The following is a 16,721-nucleotide window of genomic DNA, read 5'->3' as shown; positions in this document are numbered from 1 at the left end:
TAGAATTTAACTATGTATGCCTGGCAGGGAGAAATAGTTATTAATGAAATTCAGCAATCTTTACCAAAATATCTATCTTCAGGTTACATTTTCTGTTATTCTCTCTGTTGCCCCAACATGTTCTGGAGAAGCCCAGAGTTCTGTTCCTTGATGGGGTTCAGGGAGACTGGAGGCCATGATTCTACTACTTCTCCTGTGGGAAGGTATCATGGACCCACCAAATTAAAACTCTTCTTTGTCAGGGAAAGATCTCTCCTTCCCTAATGCTCCTTTCTTTCTCTGGGACTCACACAATAGCTTTTTCAACAACCTCAGCCTTTCACAGAAGACGAGGAGGAAGGCTACCTCAAATAGCTTCAACTTCAGCTAAGCCGTGGCCCAACTACCTTCCTGGAATGAACAGAGGAAAAAATTCCAAAACATACAATACAGATCAATTCTTTTTTTCCTGGGCAGAGGATTGAACTCAGGGCCTCATACATGCTATACAAGCTCTCCACCACTCAGCTACATCCCCAGCCCTTTTTATTTTGAGATAGTGTTTTGCTCTGTTGTGAAGACTGGCCTCAAACTTTCAATCCTCCTGCCTCAGTCTCCTGAGTAGCTGGGATAACAGATGTGCACCACTGTGCCTGACCAGATCATGTATCAATAAATCATCATGCTACCAAAGTACACAAAACCCCTGACAATCAAGGGGTCTTTTGACTCAAGACTGCCTGTCACAGATTTCCAAATTCAAGAATGTCCCTGTCTTTTACACCTTTTTTTTAAAAGCTTTCTTTGCATTAGGAGATGAATTTATTTCCAGCATCATTTTCATGAAGACAGAGAAGTCATTTGTGGCTGTGATGAGATCAAGAGCAAGAACACAAAGCACACAGTTGGGATGGGGCCATGAGGCAGTTGCCTAGGCTCAGCCACTGACTAGACAAGCTGATGCTATTACAATTATGATGGGCTAGAGTTAAATGACTCAGCAAAATAAAATTAAAAAAAAAAAAAGATTACCTACCACATATCTCCAAATCTCTCATACATGCTTGAAATTTTTGAGCAAAATTGCCATCATTTTTTTAATGTGCCCAAAGAGATATGATTTGACTAAGTTCACCTGTGGTTTTTATGAGTTCATTCTCCAGATTTTGGGAATTACTCACTCTCCAGGGTGAAAGGAAATCCGAGAGTGCCATTTAACCCAGCACAGAGGGCAATCTCAGAAAAAATTGTGTCTCAAAGATTGACCTCAAAAGAATAGGAATCTGATTTTCAAAGGGGGGAGAAAGTGAGAATCATAGAAACTACAAATGTATAAATTAGAGGTCAATTTCTTTTCATACTCACTCAGATTCATTAGTCAACAGATAATTTATTACTTTTAAAAAACATTATAACCATTTAATATTATGTTGAGTTTGCTCAAAATAAGTCATGCTTTTGAACCAAATGAGTCAAACTCATTTCCTTTCCTTTTTTTATTTGAACTACTATTAAAGTGACAGATTAGGTGAGTATCATAGACCCACTTTATCTGGAATATGTTGAAGTTCTCAATAACAACATTTTAATAAATTTGAAACTATTGAACAATCAGATTTACTATATATTGAAAATAACTAATAGCAAATTGCTCCTGTCTAAGCTCCGAAGTTTTGGATAAGAAAATACAGATGGAGAAGAAACCCTCACCTTTGCTTCGGTGGGAGAATGCAGCTTATTATGTGACCATACCTAATCTGGCTCCTAATACTTGCTAATAGTCCAACCTGCCCATAGTTAATTTCTCTTTCCACTCATAGGAATAGCTGTTCCCCAAGGGCAGCTCTGGGCTTGGTGGAGGAGATTGTCTGCTGCTTACACAGAGACAACTTCAAAGAACTCAGAGAGGGCTTATTTGGCATTTTCAGTTTCTTTTCCATAATTCACCAACCAGCAAGCATGAATGAAGATGGAGGAGGGGAACTGGAAGTGATAGAAGGTATGATGCTGACATTTTTGGAACGGCAGAAGTTCTTATTTTATGGGTCAGGTTTCAATGCAGAAAGAGGGATGCAATGATTCTGTGTAGATTTCTCTTCCCGCTCCTAGGATAGGAGCTATTTGAGTCATGAAGAAATAGAAGGAATAGCTATCTTTTTTTAAAAGTGCTACCAAACTAAGAAGAATAACCGACATGACAAAAAATTATTTCAACTAAATGGAGCTCATGCTGGAATCTATAAGATGCAACTAAACAGCAATAAATATCATCCTTACTGAGGTTAAAAAATTTAAAAAGGAAAATGTCACATACTAAACAATTGTTCATACACAAGATGGAGACAGAAAGTTTGGCTATCAATGGGTTTTGGTTCACCTGAACTTATATAAGATAACTATCAGGTATCTGGTAAAAATGGTGATGCAGCTCCAGCTGCAACTGTTTGACAAATGACGTTTACCATGTTTCCCATGTTCGGTATCATGCAGGGTCCTCAGAGTTAATAGTGGCACAGTGTCTGCAGTAATGTGCCCAATTAATTATGCACATACTTCAAGAGTAATGCTAATGAATTAAACCGGAGCAGTGGTGAGAAGAGACAGTCCAATTTCTTCAGGTTCCATGTGGCAACTTCTACTCACCTATAGGAACAGTATTTGAAGATTTTATTGTTAAGAATTATTTTAACTGGAAATGCCATAGATACTGACATAACCAGCATAAACAATAAGAAAATAAGGATTGTTGTAAGGATAACAATAATAAAATCCAAAGTCAGACCAAATTTATTATAATTGGGGCTAGGAATCTTTCTCCACTCTTGAATTTTTCCACCCTCTAGTTGGACCTTTTCTTCAGACTGTTTCCTCTGGTGGTTCCAAGAGGACTTCCATCAGCTCCAGGAACAACAGGCTTCCTCATTAAGAAATCTTTGCTCCAAACTTTGAACAAAAGTTCTTACTGCAGTCTGAACAGGCTCGTTTGTATCATGTGGCCATCCCTGGTTCAAGAGCAGGCTCTGGAATGATGCCGGGCACTGATGGCTGAGGTGTAAATTCTGGAACCAGTCACTTGCAAAGGTGCTAGAAGTAGTACTCTTGACTCGAGTTGAGGTTGGGGTTGGCTTCCAGAGACAGGTGGACAACATGGAAGAGGGAGGCTCTTTGTAAATAACATGGGGTTTCTGTTTGAAAGGAGGGAATCTGTGGGAATGGACATTAGACAACTCTGGGAGAAGGAAAGTCATCTTGGGTGGGTGGGCTGTGGAGAAGAGCAGCCAGATGGCTTTCCTTCTCTCAGGAAAACCTGACCTCTCCTAGTGGTAGTGCCTTTCTTAATGTGGTGATAGCTGCAATTCATACCCTTTGAAACCTGGCACTGAAGGATTAGAATCAGCTGTTCTTTCTGTACGTGACTGTGTCAGATGAACTCAGGTAGGATGGTAGTAGGAAGGCCATTGTGGTCAAGGTCCAAATTCTACTCTGCAATCTGTGTTTACTGGAAATAAATCTGATCTTTTGATCTTCATCCGTTGGAATCCTGTGACTCTTTCTAATTAATTCATAACCAGTGCAGGGCATGATTATCACCCCTAAAAACTTCAACAAGTGTGCCCTCGGGAGCAAATCAGAATCTGGAGGATTCTGAGAACTCTGCCACACAGATAAAATGTAGAGTTTAATATTGAGATATTTGGCTGCTGTCAGATATCTAGATATGTCAGATTATTCAGAATGTCCCAAGGGCATGCTTTTTCACAGGTGTAGCCACACAGAAGGCTGCTGTGCTAGCAATAGGAACCCTGTCTTTGGAAATATTCATGAACTGACTGTGTGATATTCTCTTTCTCTCTCTCTCTCTCTCTCTCTCTCTCTCTCTCTCTCTCTCTCTCTCTCTTTCTCTCTCTCTCTAGGTCTGCCTTAAAATGGAATTCTGGCAGGTATGGTGGTACATGCCTATAGTCCCAGCTACTTGGGAGACTGAGGCAGGACACTCACTTGAGTCCCGGAGTTTGAAGCCAGCCTGGGCAATACAGCAAGATCCCATTTAAAAAATACTGCCTACTTGGAAAACTGAACATTTATTTGTATGGTGTATCCCAATATTTACATATATGTAAACCCATTACATAGATAGGTTTGTCTGGGGTTTCCAAAGTGTAGCTCCGAGAGCAGTTTTAGCACCCATTAGAAGCTTGTTAGAAATTAGATTATTAAGTTTCACTTTATCCCTCTTGTTATGGATTGAACTGTGTCTCCCTAAAGGATATGTTGAAGTCCTCATACCTGGTACCTAAGGATGTAGTCTTATTTGGAAGTGCTGTCACTGAGACGGAATTAGTTAAGCTAAGATGAGGTAAGGAGTAGGGAGGACCTTTAATCCAATATGACTAGTGTCCTTTTCTTTTCTTTTCTTTTTTTTTTTTTTTGATACTGGAGATTGAACTCAGAGGCACTTAACCAATGAGCCACATCCCCAGCTTTTTATTTATTTTTTATTTTGAGGCAGGGTCCCACTAAGTTGCTGAAGCTGACCTTCGAACTTGAGATCCTACAGGTCTCAGCCTCCCAAGTCTCTGGGATTGCAGGCATAATTCCTTGCCCAGCTGACTGGAGTCCTTAATAACAAAAGAGATTGAGACATGGAGGCATACACAAGGGAAGAACTCCCCAAGGTGATGGAGGCAGAGGTTGGAGTTGCAGACCCAGGAATACCGAAGATTGACAGCCATTCAACAGACTCAAGGGAGAGGCAAAGGAGGATTCTTTCCTATATTTTAGATGGAGCATTGTCCTACTGGCACATGGTTTAGGACTTTTAGAGTCTGCAAATGGGAGAGAGATAGCAGGCCATTTTGAGGTTGAGAAACTTTGGGGGTAAAGCAGGGAATGTAAGTTCAAGGGATAACTTGGGCCATCTTCTCGGGAGAGACAACCTTTCCCTTGTTTTAAACCACCCACTCTGATAACTTGTTAAGGAAGCCTTAGGAAATTCATACACCTACTGATTGGAAACTCTCATATTGGGGTCCAACAATCTGTGTTTATTAAGTTTTCCAGATTGATTCTGACAAAATACTAAAATTTAAGAACCAATTACTCTTCTAGAACTAGACCAGTGCCTCTCACATTGGTAGCATGTGAATGAGCTGAGGATTTTGTTGAGATGCAGTTTCTGATTCAGTGGATCTGGAATAGAGCCCTAGACTCTGCATTTGCAGGAAACTCCCAGGTGGTGCCATGCAGCTGGTAAGAAAAGAAGACCTTGAGTAGCAAGTATGTAGATCAGTGTTGTCTGTGGGGCTTCCCACAATAATCCAAGTGTTCCACATCTGTGTGGCCAAATAAGAAAGTCACTGGCTATGAGCAGCTATTAGGCATTTGAAATGCAGCAAGTCTGACTGAGAACTGAATATTTGAATTTTTATTTAATTCAAATTGATTTTCAAATAATAATCACATTAAATAGCCAAATATTAGACAGTGCAGGTCACTTTTCCCATTTTGAGTCTTCAGTGCTGTGTTTTGCAAAGCTTGCAGGGATCTCAACTTTTGTTCATCGAAACGTCTGTCATCTAGTAGTCAAGACTGGTAGTATGCCCTGTGCAAGACTGTGTGTGTGTGTGTAGTATATTAGAGCTTCTGGAGAACATAAAATAAATAGATTACAGGGTCTTTGCCCTTAAGGAACTTCCTGTTTATTAACCAGCTTTCATTGTGTTTCTTCCAGTTTCTGCCAAGCCTGAAAGTGTTAGTTCAATGTTAAAAGGGGGGAAATTAAGCAATAATTAGGAGAGATGATGCTTGGCAGGGGCTTTTTTATCTCAAGGCTACCAGATTTGTTCATGGAATTTGAGAACATGAGTGATTTGCATATGTTGCATAAATTTGCATCTTGTATTCAAGAGACCTGACTCCAAGTCTAGGAAGTACAATTTAATTAATTAGTGGAACCTACTACAGTTGTATTCTGAACAGAATTCAGGGCTTAGCACACATGAAATAGCTAGCTGTTGACAAAAATTCAAGAGACTCCAGGACAGGTCAGGAGACACATACATAAAGGGGGAAAGTGTGCAGATGATGGGGAAGGAGAGGGGAAGGAGAGGTACTAGGAGCTTGGCTGCCATCCCTGACCTCTGTCTTCCGTGCACTCAAACCTTTGTATATCGGGCTGTTTATTGCACTAGGTAAAATGAAGTTCCACAAAAGTATGCAATTGTGCCTTTCGTGCTTTTTGCTAGGGTGCATTTCCAGCTCTTACCCCCATCCCACCCCACCGCCACCTTGTTTTACTCTCTTTTCCTCTCTCCTCCACAAAGTACCTCCTCAATGTCTATGCCAGATTCTTTGCTGGGCCCTGGGGACAGACACAAAGTTAAACAATACAAGATTCTTGTCTGGAAGGAACTCAGCACCAGAGCAAGGGAGCTGGACATGCTGTGTGGGAAGAGGAACGATGAAGCATGTCCTAGGAGACAGAGATAAGCTCTGCTCATGTGAAGGGGTGGGAGGAAAGTTTTCACACGGGAGGAGCTTAAAGAAAGAAAAGGACTGTGGGCGGGGTAGTGTGTTCCAGCAGAGAGAACAGCATGTGCAGAAGGAGTATGGTGTGTTTAGCACACTGTGACTATCACCCAGTGTGATGGGGAGGAGGAGGGTCAGGCAGAGGTACAAAATCCAGACCAGTCCATAAAAGCCTTATTAACTTGTCTCAAGAGACAGAATTATATAAATAAAAAAGGGAACTTTAGACCACCTCACCTAGGAATGTTTTCATGGCAGAACCCCAGCAAGAGAGCTGGAAGATCTTTCTCCTAGGATAAAGCCATCCCTCCTAGTGTTCCTGACCTCTGTTAGTTACAGATCTCCCTCCCCCCAGCATTTCCTACTCACCCTTTCTAGAAGACCTGAGTTATTTTATGACCCAAGTTAATTAGCTATAGCAACTACATCATACATGCTCTGCCTGCTGCCTATGATAAAAATACCCTCTGCCCACTGACAGCCTACAGAAGCCAGACAGAGCCCACAGGGTCATCCTGAAGTGACCATGTCCACTATCTGGAAGACCCCACTCAGGTACCTCTCACCTCCTTATTGTAGTGGTAACTACTCTTTCTTTTGAGAATCTCAGAACCAAATGTGGCACCTGCATGCAGCTCCAGCGATACTGCAGATTCACCTGGAATCCCCAGTGGCTAAATCTGGGAGCCACAGATTTACTTGCTCACTGCAGAGTTTCAGGCTAGCAGTGATGGAGACCGATGGTGCCTCCCCTCACCTTACAAGGGAACTCTGTACTCTGTGGGAGGACTGGTTTTTATTTTATTGATTTACAAAACATTACAGGAAAAGAATAGTGTATACAATAACTAATACTCATGTACCTGCTCCTGTGCTTAGGGAATAGAGCATTCAAACTCCATATGAAGCTCTTGTGTATCCTCCCGTAAACACATTCCTTCCAGTCCTCTCAAGTAATCAGGGAGCTGGGTGCCAGTGGCACACACCTGTAATCCCACAGACTCAGGAGACTGAGGCAAGGGATTGAGGGTTCAAGGACAGACTCAATAACCTAGAGAGGTCCTCAGCAACCTCAGCAAGTTAGTGAAACCGTATCTCAAAATAAAAAATAAAAAGGTTGGGGCTGTAGCTCAGTGATAAAGCATGCCTGGGTTCAATTTTCATGGCCAAAAAAAAAGAAGAACAAGTGATAAAGGGGAGGAGGAAGAGGAAGGAAAAAAGGAAGAAGAAGAAGAATAAGAAGAAAACAGTATCTGGATCATAGTGCCTATCATACCAAATATATGGGCCAGGGGACTGGCTTGGTGGTAGAGTGCTTTCTAATATGGTTTCTAGAATGCTTGAGCCCCTGGGTTAGTCCCTAGCATGACAAAAACAAACAGAAATACCCAAACACTTGTCTTTACAAGGATGCTATGATATATTGAGTTGTTTTAAATATTTTAACATACATAAAAATGTTATCCAGTGATGTCCTGGTAACATAGAATAGCTGACTCTCCCAAGAGGAGAACAAACTTTCTTGATTTAAAGTACCTGCCAATATTCATTGTATAAATACTCCCACCACGGTCACTTTCAAGCTACCACTTGACGTCAGTGAATAAGGAGTTAGGAAGAGATATGTCCAACAGCATGAACCAGCTCCTGTATCCCACTGATTTGTTGTACTTTATGTATCTTTCATTAATGTGATTTTTTTTTTGCTCAACATTATTATCTTTGAGATTTATTCACGTTGATACATGTATTTCCAGGATTTTTTGCTTCCATGGCATATAGGGTTGATTATATGAATGCATTAAAATTTATTTTTCCTTTCCTTTTTGATGGACATTTAGGTTGTTACCATTTTTTTTTTTTTTCACTCTTAAAACTAATGCTGCAAAAATCAGTTTAGAATGTACTTTATGGAACACAGGTGCAGAAGACTTCTTGAAATCAAAGCCAAACTTCTAAGTCTGGGGTGTACAATGATGACTATATTCAACACATTTTTCCTCTTAAATAGTAATAATTTGCCCTCCCACTAGTTGTACATGAGAAATCCTATCACCTTCCTTTTTTCCTACTCTTAGTTTTGGCAGGTGATGGACTGATTGTGTCCCCCTCAAAATCCATAGATTAAGCCTCAACCTCCAATGTGACTGTATTTGGAGATGGAGACTTTAAGGAGGAAATCAAGGTTAAGTGAAGTTGTAAGTGTGGGGCTTTAATCTGACACAATTGGCATCTTTGTGCTAATAGGAAGGAACACTAGAGCAGTCCCCACATAGGGATAATGGGAAGGTCACATGAGGATACTTTGAGAAGCCCGCATCTACAAGCCAGGAAGGGAGTCCTCATCAGAAACGAAATCCACCAGAACCTTGATCTAGGATTTTAAACCACTAGAACTGCGAGAAAATAGGGTCTCTTATTAAAGCTAACCATTCTGGGATTTTTGTCATAGCAGCCTGAGAAGACAAATATAATAGCCTTTTTTTTGTTTGTTTACTTTGTTTTTTGTAGTACTAGGGATCAAACCCAAGGGGGCTCTGCCACTGAGCTACATAGCCAACACTTTTCATTTCTGATTTGGAGATAGGTTCTTGCTAAGTTGTCCAGGTTGGCCTTGAACTTGTGATCCTCATGCATCAGTCTCCCAAGTTGCTGGAATTTACCAGTGCATGTACTACGATACCTGATTACCAGAGACTTTTAAAATTTTACCATTAAGCCAGGCATGGTGGTGCATGCCTGTAATCCCAGCAACTTGGAAGGTTGAGACAGGAGAATCACAGATTAAGGTCAGTCTCAGCAATGTAACAAGACCCTCAGCAACTGGGCAAGACTTTAAATAAGAAATAAAAAAGAGCTAGGAATAAAGTTCAGTGATAAAGTACCCCTGGGTTTAACCCTCCCTGCTTTTTGCCATTAAATAGATATGGTTTTCCTTTATTTTAAGAAACATTGGTCAGGTGCATTGGCACATGCCTGTAATCCTAGCAATTCAGGAGGCTGAGGCAGGAGGATCACAAGTTTGAGACTAGCCTCAGCAATTTAGCGAGACCCTAAGTAATTGAGAAAGACTCTGTTTCAAAATAAAAAATAAAAGGGCTGAGGATTAAGCAGCTCTGGGTTCTTTTTGGTTCCCAAAACCAAAAAGAAACAAAAGAAAGAAACATCATTTCCTCTTAATCAAGTCTCAACTCTTTCCTAGATTGAAGAACCTCTCAAACTGATTTCTCCATTAATAACTCACCCAATTTGCTTATTCCCAATTTACTCCTTTCCAAGTTGCTCCATTCAGACTGATTTTCTCAGATTCCCCAAGCATACCAGGCTCATTCTTAACCTCTGGACCTTCACCGAAGGAGTTATACTTGCTCAGAATGCTGTCTTTCCCCCCGGGGCATATCAAAATCTTTCCCATTTTTAAAATATACAATTCAAATCCTATTCTCTAAGAGCTATGACTCCGAGTGCAATTGAAAGAAAATTCAAAACAAACTTCCCTAGGCACAAGAGGGAAATTTGGTTTCACAAAAAACAGAAGAGGTTGCCTGAGGAATGTCAGATACCAAAAGTGCTGTTAGATCCCTCCTCTCAGATCCAGGTACTTTACCCTGCATGGAATTCATGTTCCCCTTCCACTGACTTCTTTCCTCCATATTGAAGGGGCTGGAGTAGGGCAACAGAAAACTCCACACCCACAATAATATCCCCTCTTCTACACAAACCACAAGAGATAAATTTGTAATTTATAATATCTTGGGGCCTGACTTTGTTTTTTTTTTTTTTTGGTACTGAGTATTGAACCCAGGAATACTCTACCACTCTGCTACATCTCTAGTCCTTTTTATTTATTTTGAGACAGAGTCTCACTAGGTTGCCCAGGCTGGTCTCAAAAGTGGGATCCTCCTGCCTCGGCCTCCTGAGTAACTAAGATCATAGGTGTGTGCCACCATGCCCAGCAGGTCAATGATTTTCATTGGTCTGATTTGGATCAAGTGCCATTCCCTTTTTCAAATCAATCGTTCTAGCTAGAAGGATGGGAAACACTAAGCCAAGCTCAGAGAATATGCCTACAGCTGAAGCCAGGGAGGTCCAGTCTGTAACTAGCAAACTTACCGAAACCACATGCAGAATAGAAGATCAAATCCTCTTGTTAGTCTGAATGTTTGCATCTCTTCAAAATTCATATGTTGAAACCTGATTCCCAATGTGCTGGTATTAGGAGGAGAGGACTTTGGGAGATGATGCAGTCAGAAGGGCTTTGCTTTCATGAATGAAATTAGCACTCTTGCAAAAGATGCCAGAGAGAGAGCGTTCACCACATGAGGACACAACCAGAGGGCACCACTTATGCAGAAGGCAGCAAGCCCTCATTAGACATCAGATGTGCTGGCGTCTTCATCTTGGTCTTCTCAGCTCTAATACTGTCAGAGATGTGTGTCCACTGTTTATGAACCACTCAGTCCAAGGTACTTTGTTATAGCAGCCTGAGGAGACTAAGACCCTCCTAAAGAAGGGATCCTCAATAAACACAAACAGAATCTACCACAAGCATTATCCAGGGAGGGATCCCTTTTCTCTAGCCCTCATAGCTTCTTTCCAATTCCCAACTACTACTATATGTATCTAGAACTCTCTCACATCATTAGCAAGGATCTTGTGTTTTGTGCTAAACCATCTTCTCTTTTCAGTGCTAGAGACTAAGGTCAGAAGTGCTCTACCATTGAGCTACGTTCCCAGCCCTTCACTTTTTATTTTAAGACAAGGTCTTGCTAAGTTACCGAGGCTGTTTTCAGACTTGCGATCCTCCTGCCTCAATCTCTCAAGTGGTTGGGATTACAGGTGTGTGCCACTATGCTCCACAAATCATGTTTGTCTTAAAGCTAGGGATCATGTCTTCACTTACCATGTATCTTCCATAGTCCTTAACAGAGAACTGAGTATATAGCAAGCATGTAATAAATACTAATTCATAGGCCTGCTGTTTCTAATGGGAAATCTTTTAAATCCATTTCTATGGCTTCAACTATAGTTTAAACTCAGACTAGAATTTTGAAATTATGATAAGATACTGGAGATAATGAGTACAATAAATTGCAAGCCAGGTGCAGTGATGCATGCCTATAATCCCAGTCACTCAGAAAATAGAGGCCAGAGAATCCCAAGTTCAAGGCAAGCCTGGGAAATTTAGTGATATCCTGTCCCAAAATAAAATAAGAAGAAAAAGGTCTGGGAGATAGCTCAGTAGTGGAGCACCCATGAGTTCGATCCCCAATACTGCCAAAAAATAAAAGTGTATAATGCATTGGAATTTAGAAAACATTAACATTTTCACATTCTACAATTATTATTATTATTTTGGGTACTGGGAATTGAACCCAGGGATGTTTTACCACTAAGCTACATTCCTTTTTAGTTTTTATTTTGAGATAGGATCTCACTGAATTGCTAAGGCTGGCCTCAAACTTGCAATCCTCCTGCTTCAGCCTTTCAAGTCACTGGGATTACAGGCATGTGCCAACACACGCAGCACATTCCATGATCCTAATAGTGGATGGAAGGTAAGTACTGTCCCAACTGAGGAAACTGAGACTCAGTGTGCTTAACTGTCTTGCCCAAAATAGACTGGCTAGAAAGTGGCAGAAACAGATCAGCCACAGTCTGACAGCTTTGGGAGCAGTTTGCTTTGCATCACAGTCCTAGAGAGAGAGGCATGGTGAGGGGCACTTCTAGAAACAGCACCCTGGGGTTGGGGGCTGCCATCAAAAACCTCTGACAGGTCTCCACCACGTGCAGTCTCCATGAATGGATCAGCCTGTGGAATCTCTACCTAAATTTGGGCACTCACTGCCTGAAGCATGTATTTGAAGCCTGGAACCAAAGCATCTTTGTGGCCCTGAATGTTACTAAGGAGAGATTCAGCCCACATTTAAATGCCAGATGACAGAAGCAAGTGGCCAAGCAGTGCCGGCGTTCTTGCCAAGTTGGAATGGGAGCAAGTGTGACTAAGCCAATGGGACTAGAGGTGGCAAACAATTCGTGTCTGGTTGGAATCAAGCACTGTGTTGGTGATAACACTTCCAGAACAAGCAAGGGTGACCACAGACCCTTGTTCCAAGGAGCCCTGTAAAGGAATGAGCGGCACACGCTCCTGTTATCCAATGGAAATTCACCAACAGGGCCCTTCTTCTAACCCCAGCAAGTATCACTATGTCGACAGTGTCACCGCCAGGCCTCCCCTGCCGGCTGCTAACCCAGCGGAAGATTGTAAAGGCAGAACATGGTTGGGGCCCAGACGTCTTGTTTCTGTTGCTTTTGCCAGAGAGTTGCTCCAGAGGAGGTTCGCATTGTGTTATAATCACATGGTTTGCAAAATGATAGTTAAGAGTCTGTTAGCATTTCCACCCCAAACCTCATATTTTCAGCTGCTCACAGTGACTCAAATATAAGAATTCTCTTTAGGCTGAAATTTGGCACGCAGGGTCTCAGGCCCAGCTGGGGAGCAATTTCAACCTTTTTTGGGACCGGATTTCAATAACATCCATTTGGCTGTTTTTGAATAACAGCAGAAGTACAACAGAAGAGAAGTTAGCATTTTTATAGCAAAATGTTGCCATTATGTGACTGGAGAATTGGTATGGGCTGGGGGGATCCACCCTAGCAACTCCAATAAACCTTGGCAAGTGATTAGTCTTTGAGTGGACTAAGCATGTATACTATTTTCTTAAGTATACATTAAAAAACCAAACTGCTAGTCTGTTGTTCAGAACAGAAGAGAGAGATTTTGTTTAATAACATATTGTGTTTTTGAAAAGCAAAGTTGACTCAGGAACAATGACACATACCAGTGGATATTGAGTTTCTACTACACCCACTCCTTGGTGCGGCTAGGACAGTGGAAAATTGCAGGATGCAGTTGAGTTCCTAAATGTAAAGCGGGTATGGAGACCCGGAGGGGAGGCAGCACTAGAATGGCAAAGATGACATGCAGAATATCCTTGAGGATCTAAGGTCTGGGATCTGGTTCCTCCTTCTAGAAGGAAGGAGATGTCAGAACCCAGGCCTCTTCTCTACCTCCCACTCATTGATAACAACAAATCAAATTGCAAATGACAGATTTCAAAAAAGGAGAACAATACCAAGCATTTTTTAAACAAAATATTTCAGGAAAAATAAAAAGGCATAGAGAATAATAAAACACTCATGTACTCACCACTTTGTATGTGAAATAAAACATCACAAATAGAGTCAAATAGCTGTGTGTGTATCAGCTTTCTTGATGACTTCCTAGTCTCTTCATGTGAGATTTATTATTGTTCTCTTTTTGTAGGATATTGTTCCCAATTTGCATTTCATGGAAGCAAGTATACATGATTCCTCCTCATCCTCTTTATCTAAATTCTGTTTAAATTTATGACTTTTTGTTCCAGAAGTTCCTAGGTTCCATGACTGAACCAACACTGAGGGTGGGAACTTGAGATTCAAAAGCACTTTTCCTGATTAAAGTCAAACAAAGTCAATTTTCCTCAACCTCTGCTATAATGATATTCCAAAATACCTTAAGAATTTTTTGGTTGTTACATTATAGAGATCAATACCAGAAGCTTCTAAATTCTAGCTTTGGTTTGCTTACTTGCTTTTTTTTTTTTTTTCCTATTTTATTTTTTCTGAGTAGTGGAGATTGAACCAAGGGCCTCTCACCTGCTAGGCAAGCACTCTACCACTCAGCTGTATACCCAGTCTTTTTAAAATTTTATTTGAGAGATGGTTTTACTGAGATGAACAGGATGGCCTCAAATTCATAATCCTTCTGTCTCAGCCTCCCTAATAGCTAGTATTACAGATGTGTACCACTACACCTCGTTCATAGTAGATAGTTTTACTAAACAGCAGAAGACACAGTTTGATGTAGCAAGAAGCATATGAAGACCTCAGGTGTAGTGGCACATTGAATAATGCCAGTTACTCAACAGGCTGAGGCAGGAGGATCCCAAGTTCAAGGCCAGCCTGGGCAACTATGCATAATCCTATCTCAAAATAAAAATAAAAAGGGCTGGGATGTAGCTCAGTGGTAAAACAATGCCCCTGGATTCAATCCCTAGTACTGGGAGGGGAAAAAGAAGAGAAAGAAAAAAAAGGAAAGAAAAGTAAATGGTCTCAAGAATATTTTGCTTGTTTGCTTGTTGAAATGATAGCTATGAATTTTCAGCAAATAATACCTTACTTATAATTATTATAGGCACCCTGAAAGTAAGCACTTTAAATATAATAAAAACATAGAGGGGTCTGGTGCAGTGGTGTGCCCCTCTAATCCCAATGACCCAGAAGGATGAGGCAGGAGGATTAAAAGTTCCAGGCCAGCCTGAGCAACTGAACAAGACCTTGTCTCAAAAGAAAAATAAAACAAGAGCTGGAATTGTAGTTCAGTGGTAAAGCACACCCTGGGTTCAATCTCTCTAATCCCCTCCCCCCAAAAAAAGGCTGGGGCAGGGGGCAAATGTAGCCTGAAACAATCATAAAACTTAGTTCACCTACATGAAGAACAAACTGTATGAGCTCAGTCATCTCAAGTCTACCTTTCCAAGTAAATCTTTCTCCTTTGTCCATATAAATATGGTGGACAGAGAAATTGTTCAGTTCTGTGTTCCTTCCACTACCATCTTTTGGTTTTCCATGTGGCAAACTCAGTAACAGAAACCCTTTAATACCTAACACTTACAGTTCTCTCTTTTTCTAATCAGCTTCAAATGATCTCATAATTCCAAGAGCTATTGTCTCTATCAACCTGAAACTATGACTGGGTGCCATGGCTATAATTTTTTGCTAGTCCACAGGAACCACCTGCTGTAAGCCGTGATTGCCATTCCTATAGCTGCCTGATGCACCCTTTCCTTATTGTCTGCTTTCTCTTGCATGTTGTCAAAGGCCTAGGAACTGCATCTGTTTGAATTGTGTGTGTAGAGGCTCTGAACATAGAGCAGTGTGTGGACTGGGAACTCAGAAAACATTACTCTCAGCAAACTGGATTCATGAAGAGTCTTGATGAATGGAAATGATGAGAGAGGACTGAGCCCAGGAAGAGGGACTGGAGTTCATATTTATCTCTTAACTAAGAATGATTATTTTAAATAATCATTATTGAACCACTTTATCAATGCTTTGAGCAGAGACCTGCTCATACAATGGTAATCTCGTTGTAAGTGCTTGCTACTTAGTTGAGTTAGCTATTCAAATATTAAGAGGTTTTGTACTACTTTTGGAGTTGTTTGCCATACATTCTTACTCTTTAACATGTCTACTCATATTCTCCCCCCCCTTTCTCTCTCTCTTTCTCCCCCCCTTTCTCTCTCTCTTTCTCTCATCCTCTCTCTCTCTCTCTCTCTCTCTCTCTCTCTCTCTCTCTCTCTCACACACACACACACACACACACACATCCATTTGAAAAATCAGGCCTAAGGCTGGGTCTATACTTGGCCAACATCTTCAAGGTCACTAATGTTACTTCTTGCCTCTGCTGTGTGGGAGCCAGAAAGTGAGTCATCAGGGTGAATAATGCCTCTGTAATACTACCAGATTGTGTTTGTCTCCACTTCAAAGCTCTTAGTTTTAACAGAATAGTATTTCTCCATCCCGCCCACCCAAACAGCAGTCTGGATGGCTGAGAGGCTACAGTTCCATGAACAGCACCATCATATCCACAGGATGCTCCTAAAGAGCTGGTAGGACCCTTTATAAAAGTCATGCCATGTTCTAGTCAGGCTTTGCTAACTAGAGATGACAACTCATCCCCTTTTATACTTTTCCTTCCTCCCTCCTTCATTCTCTTCTTGTCTTCTCGTGTGTGTGTGTGTGTGTGTGTGTGTGTGTGTGTGTGTATGTGTGTGTGTATGTTTGTGCTGCTGAACTCAGGGCCTCAAGTGTGCTGGGCAAGCACTCCATCAACAGCTGGATCCTGAGCCCCCTTCCTCATTCCTCTCCTTTCCTTTCCTTTCCTTTCCCTCTCTTTCCTTATTTCTTCTCTATTTACTTCACCATTTACGGTCATAATTACACCTTTCCTGATCAGTCTTTAATCATTACTCATCCCTTTAGTCCTTCATTTTCTTTTCCATTCACAACTACGTATGTCTGCAAATTTGTCAAAAAAGAAAGAGAGACATTAGCCTCCTGAGTCTCTCCCCATTTCCACAGCATCCTCACAGCTGCTCCCAAAGACC

The 16,721-nt window shown here is 41.2% G+C and overlaps 1 long non-coding RNA gene across 2 annotated transcripts in view; it reads right to left on the bottom strand.

The window, feature by feature from the left end:
- The window catches only part of LOC306656535, a 48,570-nt gene that overhangs the window by 11,050 nt on the left and 20,799 nt on the right, over positions 1-16,721 (bottom strand). For both annotated transcript variants that reach the window (XR_013762552.1, XR_013762553.1), the window contains one exon: positions 2,533-2,622. This is a non-coding gene — a long non-coding RNA (uncharacterized lncRNA). The remainder of the gene's footprint in view (positions 1-2,532; positions 2,623-16,721) is intronic.

This window comes from Sciurus vulgaris (assembly GCF_902686455.1).
Source record: "Sciurus vulgaris genome assembly, chromosome: 3".
NCBI classification, from domain to species: domain Eukaryota; kingdom Metazoa; phylum Chordata; class Mammalia; order Rodentia; family Sciuridae; genus Sciurus; species Sciurus vulgaris.
The sequence above is the reverse complement of the archived record's forward strand: the minus strand, read 5'-3'. Positions and strand labels throughout refer to the sequence as shown.